Source organism: Zingiber officinale, chromosome 8B (genome assembly GCF_018446385.1).
Source record: "Zingiber officinale cultivar Zhangliang chromosome 8B, Zo_v1.1, whole genome shotgun sequence".
In the NCBI taxonomy this organism is placed as follows: domain Eukaryota; kingdom Viridiplantae; phylum Streptophyta; class Magnoliopsida; order Zingiberales; family Zingiberaceae; genus Zingiber; species Zingiber officinale.
This window is the reverse complement of record NC_056001.1, coordinates 4,869,692-4,881,335: the sequence shown is the minus strand read 5'-3', so window position 1 is coordinate 4,881,335 and position 11,644 is coordinate 4,869,692.

The window sequence follows — 11,644 nt, the reverse complement described above, 5'->3', positions numbered from 1 at the left end:
GATGCCTGGGGCTGTGCAGTGATGATGCCTCCAGGGACATTTGCGGACAACCATACCCAGATGTCTATTGGGGTAAGTTTTGCATTTTCATAGTTTATTTTCGATCGATGCACATATTCTCTTTGTTGCTTGCAGTACTGGGTGGAGAGTCTGGTCATGTGTCAAAGACTCGTATTTTTGGAGGAGAAAGTGAAGAGAACTGAAAGTGTCGAGCGGCTAGTCATCCTCCTCTTAGCAGCAGACGAATGCTACAATGGCTAAGCTGAGGACTGACCTGGAGAAGAACAACCAATTGCTAGAAGCTGAGCGGGGAAAAGGTGCAGAGCAGGCCACTCTGCTGGCTCGACTCAACAAACAGGTCAGCACCTTTGACAACAAGATCGAGTTGGCTAATGCGAGGAAGCTTTGAGCCATCGAAGACCTCGAACTGAAGAATAAGGAGGTCTGGGCTCTCGCCAAGAAACTCAAGGAAGCTGAGGATTTTCTGGTCGTTGAGTGGATCAGCTAGTCGGCCATAGAAGCTGCCCTTTACGGCCAATTCTCCGCCAAAGATAATGTGCTGGCCACCGCGAAGGATGAGCTGGAGGCCTCCCGAGTGGCTTTAAAGACTTACCAAGATGCCGAGGCTGGCCGATTCGAGACTATGAAGTAAAACTACATCCACTCGGACGCTTTCAATGACAAAGTTGTCGGTCGGACACTTCGCCTGTTCGATCTAATGATCAACGAGACAATTGTCCAGCTCAAAGAGGGAGGCTATTTGTTGGCAGCTCTGACCAATAACATCATTAGCCGAGACAAGCTTACTGCGTCGCTGCCTGATGACGCCCTAGATTACCTTGAGTAAGGTTGCGAGCTCTTGTAAAAATTTTGAAGTTTTAATGAATGATTGTCCGTCTGGCCAAGATTTATCTTCTTGTATTTAGTTTTTCAACTCATCTTTTGAGCATTGCAAGAACTCGTGGCCTCGTGACTCCTCCGATCGTCCACGATTAGTCTATCCAGCCAATCGATTTTTTTTCTTCAGAGTTCCATTATGATTATGCGACCTTCCGATCGGCCCTGGGATTATTTTGAAGAATAGTCCAGAGCGGTCCTTGTATTCTATAGACTTCGAGCTTTTGAGTAGCCCGGGTTTAAGGTCGCTCAACCATTGGGGAAGATGAGGGTTTAAGATCGCCGCTTGACCGTTAGTGAAGACAAGGGTTTAAGGTCGTCGCTCAACTGTTGAGGAAGATGAGGGTTTATGGTCGCTGCTCGACCGTTGGTGAAGACAAAAGTTTAAGGTTGTCGCTCGATCATTTATGTGGTCCCAGGTTTAAGGTTGCCACTCGACCGTTGATGTAGACTCGGCTTTAATGTCGTCACTCGATCGTTGGGGAAGACGAGGGTTTAAGGTCGCCGCTCAACCGTTGGTGAAGATAAGGGTTTAAGGTCGCCACTCGACTGTTGAGGAAGACAAGGGTTTAAGGACGTCGCTCGACCGTTGGTGAAGACAAGAGTTTAAGGTCGCCACTCGACTGTTAACGTAGACCCGGGTTTAAGGTCGTCGCTCGACGGCTGGGGAAGACGAGAGTTTAAGGTCGTCGCTCGACCGTTAAGGAAGACAAGGGTTAAAGGTCGTAGCTCAACCGTTGGTGAAGATAATAGTTTAAGGTCGCTGCTCAACCATTGACGTAGACCCGAGTTTAAGGTCGCCGCTCGACCGTTGGGGAAGACGAGGGTTTAAGGTCGCCGCTCGACCGTCGACGAAGACTAGAGTTTAAGGTCGTTGCTTGACCGTTGACGGAGACTAGAGTTTAAGGTCGCAGCTCGACCGTTGACGGAGATTAGAGTTTAAGATCGTCGCTCAACCGTTGACGGAGACGCATCTCAAGAGGCCTTCGCTTTTTATTTATATTTTGCCTTGCGTTCGGGATAAAAATACATGTATTCATTCGCGCACCTCTCATCTGCCCCTGTAGGGTTGGAGATGATTCTCGCTCCATGGCCTCTCGAGCTACCTTCCATCTTCATCCTTCAAGTAGTATATGCTCGAATGAAGCTTTTGCACGATCTTGAAAGGTCCTGTCCATGGGGCTTCGAGCTTGGTGACGTAGCCGACCGACTTCACTTTCTTCCAAACGAGATCGTCAACCTGGAAGGATCGTGGCATCACCCTCCGGTTGTAGTTCTATTTCATCCGTTGCCGGTTCGTCGTTAGCTGAACAGCTGCTTTTGCCCGCGTTTCGTCCACTAAGTCGAGCTCCATGAGCCTCCGTTCAGTGTTTCCTTCATCGTAGAACCGCACCCAATCAGATTCTACTATGACCTTCACGGGGATGACTGCTTCACCACCGTATACCAAGTGGAAGGGGGTTATGCCGGTTGCCTCCTTCGGGGTCGTGCGAAGGGCCCACAACACACTGGGGAGCTCGTCGACCCAGCTGCCTCCAACATGGTCGAGCAGAGCGCATAAAACTCTGAAGATCTCTCGATTGACAACTTCGATTTGTCTATTGCCTTGGGGGTAGGCCACCAATGTGAAGGTCTGTTGAATGTCATAGCCCTTGCACCACTTTCTGAGCCCCTGACCAGCGAATTGCCTCCCATTGTCTGATACGAGTCGACGTGGGATGCTGAACTGACATATGATGTTCTACCAAACGAACTTAATGATAATCCGCTCAGTTATTCTTACAAGCGGCTCGACTTCCAACCACTTCGAGAAGTAGTCCGCTGCGACGAGCAAAAATTTCCACTGGCCGATCGCCATGGGGAATGTCCCAATGATATCCATGCCCCATTGGTCGAACGGGCAAGATACTATGGATGCCTTCATTTCTTCAGTCGGTCAGTGTGAAAGATTGTGATACTTTTGACAAGACAAGCAGGTGGCCACCGTCCGAGCGGCGTCTTCTTGGAGAGTCATCCAAAAATATCCGGCCAAGAGTTTAGGAATTACTTATCAGAGGCCGGGATTCAATCCCAATTGTCTGCACCTGGAACACCCCAACAGAATGGTGTAGCAGAACGAAGGAATAGGACTCTTATGGAGATGGTTAGATCAATGATGAGTTATTCAGAATTACCAAATTCGTTTTGGGGATATGCTCTGGAAACAGCAGTATACGTTCTGAACTTAGTACCTTCTAAATCAGTTTCTTCTACTCCCATAGAATTGTGGAATGGGCGAAAACCCAGTCTAAGACATATTCGGATATGGGGTAGTCCAGCACATGTGCTGAAACCAGATGCTGATAAGTTAGAATCTCGTACAGAAGTTCGCGTGTTTGTAGGATATCCCAAAGGAACGAAAGGTGGTTTATTTTATAGTCCTAAAGACCAGAAGGTCATTGTTAGCACCAATGCCCGCTTTTAGAAGAAGACTATATAATGGATCACAAGCCCGAGTAAACTTGTTTTAGAAGAACTTAGAGAGGACATGTCTACTTGATTACAACAGGACAAGATGAAGTACCACAAGAGACCGCAACACGTGTCACACATGATACACAACCACGCATAGTGCCTCGTCGTAGTGGGAGGTTGTAATGCTACTGAAAGATTCATGTTTTGGGAGAGTCTTGGACTTGATCCGGGTAAACATGAACCCGATCATATAATGAAGCACTCCAAGATATAGATGCGGCATCTTGGCAAAGACAATGAATTACGAAATAGAGTCCATGTACTCTAATAAGGTGCAGGAGCTTGTAGAACCACCGATGGTGTAAAAGCCGTTGGATGCAAGTGGATCTACAAAAGGAAAAGAGGGACGGGAAGGTAGAAACCTTCAAAGCTAGGCTTGTTGCGAAAGGTACACTCAGAAAGAGGAATCGATTATGAGGAAACCTTTTCACGGTAGCCATGCTTAAGTCTATCGGATACTCTTATCCATTCGCTCATATGGATTATGAGATTTGGCAAATGGATGTCAAGACTTTCCTTAATGGAAGTCTTGAAGAGAACATCCATATGAAGCACAGAAGGATTTATTGAAAAGGCAAAGAGCATCTAGTATGCAGGCTCAATCGGTCCATTTATGGATGAAGCAAGCTTCAGGTCTTGGAACATCGGTTTAATGAAGTAATCGAGTCATATGGATTTATTCAAGGTCGGATGAGTCTTGTGTATATAAAAAGATGGCAGCGTGGTGGTATTTCTTGTACTATCGTAGATGATATTTTGTTAATTGGCAACAATGTCGGTATTATCGGGCGTAAGGGTATGGTTGTCAAACAATTTGATATGAAGGACTTAGGAGAATGTGCACATTCTTGGGATCAAATTATAAGGGATCGCAAGAAAAGAATGTTGTGTCTATCCCATCTTATATAGATACAATCCTTGCTCGTTTTAGCATGCAAGACTCGAAAGGTTTCTTACCTTTTAGACATGGAGTAGCTCTATCTAAAGAGATGTCTCCAAGACATCAAAAGAGATAGAGGACATGAAAGCGGTTCCTTATGCTTGGTGTAGGAAGCCTAATGTATGCAATGCTATGTACGAGACACGATATCTGTTTGCCGTAGGCATGGTCAGCAGATATCGAGTAACCTGGACAAGGACATTGGATTGCGGTGAAGCATATATTAAAGTACACGAGAAGGACTAGGGATTATATGCTAGTTTACCAAGCGGATGATTTGCTCCCTGTGGGTTACAGTGATTTTCAATCGAGATAAGGACAATAGTAAGTCTACATCGGGCTATGTGTTTACTTTGGGAGGTGGAGCCATTTCATGGAGGTGTTAGCGAAATGCGTTTGGACTCAACCATGGGCGAGTATGTAGCGACCTCGAGGCGGCTAAAGAAGCGGTATGGCTCGGGAACTTTCTAATGGACTTAGATGTGATTCTGGTTTGCCCAAGATCATCACAATTTATTGTGATAATAGTGGTCCATTGCAAACTCGAAGGAACCACGAGCTCATAAGGCGAGTAAACATATAGGCACAAGTACCGATACGAGATATCGTGAGCGAGGAGAAGTTGTCATCGCCAAGATTGCATCGGCGGATAACTGGCGGATCCTTTCACTAAGGCCCTTCCACAAAGCTTTCGATCGGCATGTGGAGGAATGGGAATCGGATGTATGGTAGAAGATATGGCGACTTAGTCATTAGTATAAGTGGGAGATTGTTGGAGTGTATCTTGAGAGCCTAAGCTTTGTAAACATTCATTATGAATAAAGAATCACATTTGGTCTAATTATCTACATTTGTTTGTAGTTGTTCATTTAATTTATATTGTAGATAACATAGTATGTGGTGTCATATGAAGAAGATGATGTCGGTACCTTATAAATTATAAGCGGTAGCTCACGACCGAATGGAAAGGAACAAACCATTAGAAAGTCGTAGTGTAATTGGGTATTAGTTTATCTTGACTATATAATTACACTAGTACACTCGAGTGTATTGAGTAGGACCATTTGAGGTCGTTCCTTTTATCTTGACTTTATAAAGGACAAAGACCTCGATTATTATGGAAGTGTGTGCTCTTAATCCTAATATAATAACAAGCACATATGTTTGATATTTATTTCTTTAATTTATCAATGGGTGAGATTTAGTTCGATGAATCAATAAACCCGATAAATTGGGAAATGGTATCACTCATAGTGTGTGTTGTTGATTATAGAAGGAAACTGTGTCCTAGTGATACTAGGTTGATAATGTCCTCAAGAGGAGCTCATAAAGATTGTCATGTTAAACCCTGCAGGTGGACTTAGTCCGACATGATAATAAGGTTGAGTGGTACTACTCTTGGACTTAGATATTAATTAAATGAGTTGTCAGTAACTCACTTAATTAGTGGACATTCGATATCTTAAACACAGGGAGACTAACACACTCATAATAAGAAGGAGCCCAAAAATGTAATTTGGGATTGGTGCGGTAGTTCAATGATAGTTCTCTAGTGGAATGAATTATCATTGATAAAATTAAGTTGTATGTTCGGGGCGAACATGGGATGCTTAATTTTATCGGGAGACCAAAACCAATTCCTCCTCTCGGTCCCTATCGTAGCCTCTTATTTATAGAGTACTATACCCACATATACCCACCTTCTGTTAGGACCAAAAGTAGCTAGAGGGGGGTGAATAGCTTGTCGCGTTCGCTCGGTGTGCTTCATTGCTTGTCGTTGCTTGTTTCTTCTTGGATGTACAGCGGAAAATACAGAAACAAATACAAAACGCTAACACTAGGATTTTACTTGGTATCCACCTCACAAGAGGTGACTAATCCAAGGATCCACACCAACGCACACACCCTCCACTATGAATAACACTCCTTTATGGTAACTACCAAAGGCGGAGAAGCCCTACAACACTCTCAATACAAGAAGAAGAAAGGGAAATACAAGTTAAGCAAAAGCTTACAAGATGTGCAGTAAAAACCCTAACCCTAACTTCTTCCTCTTGCAATAGATCCGCCTCTTGACTTGGAAAGCCTCCAAGAACCTTCAAGAACTGGCGATCACGTGCTTGTTGAGAGCTGTGGAGGAGCTGGAATGAATCTGAGAAGAGCTCGTGAAGGGATTGCCGAAGACCACGCTCGCCTGCGGCTTTAAACACGACGCAACGGTCGGATCTCGATCGATTCAAATGTTCCGAATCGATCGAGGAGGCTTTGGATCGATCCACGGATCGATTCAGAGCGCCTCTGTGCTCAGGAAACGCGCCTGGAACGATCCATGGATCGATCCAGCGCTTATCGCGCGAAGCAGCATCGTCCCGATCGATCGGCTGATCGATCGGGACCTCTGGATCGATCCAGAAGCTTTCTGTTCGCTGGGAAGAATCTAGATCGATCCACTGATCGATCCACATCCTGGATCGATCCACGGATCGATCCAGCACTTGGTTTTTGCCCAAAACCAAGTCCCAAACCTCCCTAACCAACATCCGGTCAACCTTGACCTGTTGGTACATCATGCCTAGCATCTGGTCACTCCCTTGACCTGCCAGGACTCCCCACCAAGTGTCCGGTCAATCCCTTTGACCCACTTGGACTTTTACTCGTCGTGCCAAGTATCCGGTCACTCCATTGACCTACTTGGACTTCCCCCAGATGTCTGGCCAACCTTGACCCATCTGGACTTCCTTCCTTGCCAAGTATCCAGTCAATCCCTTTGACCTACTTGGACTTCCCAACACCAGATGTCCGATCATCCTTGATCCATCTGGATTTCCTTCCTTGCCTGGCTTCACTCACCAGGACTTTCACCTAGCTTCACTCACTAGGGTTTTCCATCTGCCTAGCTTCACTCACTAGGACTTTCACCTGGCTTCACTCACCAGGATTTCCAGGACTTTCACCTGGCTTCACTCACCAGGATTTCCTTCTGCCTAGCTTCACTCACTAGGACTTTCACCTGGCTTCACTCACCAGGATTTCCTTCTGCCTAGCTTCACTCACTAGGACTTCCATTCTGCCTAACATGCCAGTTAGGACTTCCCTGTCAAGTATCCGGTCAACCTTGACCTACTTGACTCTTCTTCGATCAATATCTTATTGTCAAACATCTAAACCCTAACCAAGACTCAGCTTGATTAACCAGGTCACCCTTGACCTGAGGGATATTGCACCAAACACCTTCTATACCCACCTAAAGGGGGCCGGCCAAGCTAGCTTGGGAACCAAGCTAGGGCCGGCCTAAGCTTGGGTTTAAGGTGGCCGGCCCTAGCTTGAACCCAAGCTAGTAGGGCCGGCCATAATTAAATAAAAAAGAAATTTAATTTTAGATTTTATTATTATGTGGAAGATATAATTTAAAGAGAATTAAAATTAAAATATCTCTCTTGTAAAAGATTTACAAAAGATTAAAGAAAGAGATTAGATCTCTTTCTTTATTTGTAGATTGGAGAGTTTTTTATTTTCTCTTTAAAATTATTCACATGTTAATAAAATTAAAATTATAGATATTTCCTTTTATTAACCATGAAGAGATTTTTAAAGAGAAATTTTATTTTTTAAAATTTCCGGAAACAAATAAGGAAAGTTTTAATTGTTGATTAAAACTTGTCCAATTTGCTTCCTCTTGATGTGGCCGGCCATTAGAGTTTATTTGGGAAATTTTATTTTATTTTTCTCAAATAAATCATGTCAAGGAAATTAAGGAAATTTTATTGTAATTAAATTTCCTAATTTGCCTAGGCCAAGGAATATAAAAGAAGGAGTGAGGGTGCCTTCACAAGACACAACCTCTATTGTTTTCTCTCCCTTTCTCCTTGGTGTTGTGGCCGGCCATTACCCTCTCCCTCTCTTCCTCTTGTGGTGGTCGAATACTTCATCTCTCTTGGAGTTCTTGTGGTGGCCGGATACTACTTGGAGAAGAAGAAGAAGAAGGAGAGAAAGTTAGCATCTCTTGGAGCTTGGTTAGTATTTTGATTTTCTTCTTTGGTAAAGTTCTTCCTTTGTGGCCGAACCTTGCTTGGAGAAGAAGAAGGTGGTTGGTGGTTTCTCATCTCGGTAGATCGTTGCCCACACAACGTCCGAGGTTAGAAGAGGAATACGGTAGAAGATCAAGAGGTTTTTCTACAAGGTATAACTAGTAATTTCTATTTCCGCATCATGCTAGTTATTTATGGAAATAATACCAAATACAAGAGGCTTACGTTCTAGAATTTCGAATATGGTTTTTCGAAGTTGTGTTCTTTTGTTTCTTTCTTTTCTTGTGATTTGATTGTTCTCTTTGGTTAACCAAAGTTATTTTAGGAAATTAAATATTAGCTTTCTATTAAAGGTTTTGTCTAGTCGGTGGTGGTTGCTCCCATATCCAAGAAGGCCATGTGCCTCGCCACGTCAGTACTGGGAACCTTTTATGGAAATTAATATTTAATGGAATTAATAACTTAAGGAGACTTGGGTCGAACGTGTTAAGTTCCGCAGGAGATCCAAGTCAAAACCTAAAAGAACAAATAGATTAAGTTTTGGATCAAACGTGTTAAGTTCCGCAGGCGATCCAAAATTTAATTTAAAAGAACACATGGTAGCTAGGAAAAGGTTCATACCTTTGTACAAAATTTTTGTACAGTGGAACCTATAGGCTTTCCGAGTAGCAACCAACATAATGACCTCCTGAAAGTTGGATTTCAGCTTCTCGAAGGTCTCCGTATAGAGCCCGAGTCGGACATTGTTTATCTCGAACGTCCTGGATAACTGTTGAGCGGCCAACTGAGAGTCTCAACATACATACAGATGAGCAATATGTCAATTCCGTTGCCTTTCCGAGGGGACAAGCCGTCAAAATATATCTTCCATGTTACCTCCGGCTCGATATTCTGGACCTCTATGATAAAATCTGTAAGGCATGAGCCTTGATTGCCGCTCGGGGTTGATATTGTATATCAAATTTGCTTAGCTCGGTTGCCCATTTGATTAGCCTTCCTGATGCCTCAGGGTTGAGAAGCACTTGTCCCAAGGCGCTGTTAGTTAGCACAATGATTGTGTGCGCTAGGAAGTACGAACGAAGCCTCCGAGCGGCGAGAATCAAAACATAAGCTAATTTTTGAAGACCGATGTAGCGAGATTCTGCATCCTTCAATATATGACTTAAAAAGTATACATGTTGTTGCTTTTGGTCGTTCTGCCTAACCAGAGCTGACCCCGACCGCATGCTCGTTGGATGATAAATAGATCCAGAGTGGCTCACCAACAATTGACTTGGCTAATACAGGCAAAGAGTTAAGATATTCCTTAAGCTCTTCCAATGCCCGATCGCACTCGGCGTCCTACTGGAATGTTGTAGCTTGGCTAAACACTTTGAAGAATGACAGACTCTGGTCGAATGACTTGGATATGAATCTGGACAGTGCCGTGATCCGACTAGTCAGCCGTTGAACTTCCTTTAAGGTCTGAGGTGGTGGCATGTCTTGCAACGCTTTGAACTTGCTTGGATTGGCTTTAATGCTCCGCTCGGTGACGATATAACCCAGGAAGCGGCCACTCTTCACGCCGAACAGATACTTGTTTGGGTTTAACTTTATGTCATAAGCCCTCAGCGTTCGGCAGGTCTCCTCAATATCTGCGCAGAGGTCAGTAGCTCCGAGGGATTTTATTAATATGTCATCGATATATACCTCCATATTATGACCGATCTGTTGTCGAAACACCTTGTTCATCAGCCTCCGGTAAGTGGCTCCAGCATTCTTGAGTCCAAACGGCATAACATTGTAGCAGTACGTTCTGTCGGCCGTAATGAAGCTTACCTTCTCCTGGTCTTCGCGGACGAGCGACACTTGGTGATACCCTTGGTATGCATCGAGCATGTAGATCAACTCACAACCCACCGTTGAGTCCACCATCTGGTCTATCCTCGATAATGGATAGAAGTCTTTTGGGCATGTCTTGTTCAAATCATGGAAGTCGATGCAGACTTGTCATTTATTGTCCGACTTGGAGATCAACATGACATTGGCTAGCCAGCTCGAGAATTGAACTTTCCTAATATGACCGACCTCCAGCAACTTCTCTATCTTCGCCCGGATGATCAAATTTTTCTCTCCGCTGAAGTCTTTCTTTCTTTGCTTCACCGGCCGAGCGTCCGGTCGAACATAAAGCTCATGTTGAGCCACACTCGGGGAGATACCGAGAAGCTCGTGTGTCAACCATGCGAATACATCATGATTTCGTCTAAGGCAAGCGATCAACTCTGCCTTCTTCTCCATCTCCAAGTCGGCGATAATAAAGGTGGTCACTTCTACTCTAGGGTGGATTGAACCTCTTATTTTTTCTTTGTAACCTACTCGGCTAGGGCGAACACATCATGATTTGTAAGAGATTTCTCGGTGATTGCGTTCACCTCCAAGCATAGATTCTTTCGAGCGCTTCTTGCTTCGAACTTGACCATCTCGATATAGTATCATCGAGCGGCCAGCTTATCGCCTTTGACCTCGCCCACTTGGTCACCCACCGGGAACTTGATCTTTTGGAAATAGGTATATACCATCGCCCGGAATTTGTTGAGGGGCGGTCGACGATGATGTTGTAGGCCGACGGTGCGTCCACCACGATGAAGTTTGTGGTCCTTGTTCTCCTTAGTGGTTCTTCTCCGAGCGAGATGGCTAATCGGGCCTGTCCAAGCGGCATACTTCATTGCTCGTGAAACTGTACAGAGGGATCGTCATAGGCAGTAATTTATTTCGATCAATTTGTAATTGATCGAACGCTTTCTTGAAGATGATATTCACCAAACTCCCTGTATCAATAAAAGTTTGGTAAATAGTGTAATTAGCGATTACCGCCTAAATGATCAGCGTATCGTGGTGAGGGATCTCCACTCCCTCTAAATCGTTGGGGCCGAAGCTGGTCTCGGACCCTTCGACCTTCTCCTTGCTACCGTGTGGATCTCCGTCCGTCGATTGTATGACTTCCTGGCCCTGTTGGAGTCGTCGCCGGTCGGCCCTCCGGCGATCATGCCTATTTCTCCTCAGGACGCATTGCTTTTGTTTTCTTCTATCTAAGCGGAGGGTCTATTTCACTCGGTTAGAACTTGGGAGGGGTCGGTGTCATCCCGCCGCTGATATTGATGGTCCCGCTCGGGCGCCCTTCTTTTGTCCTCTCGCCACCCAATAGAGCGATGTCTTTGTCGCCGATCGAGAGAAGGAGATCGACGACGGTATCCTCTTGGAGCAGGTCAGCTGACGATTGGTGTTA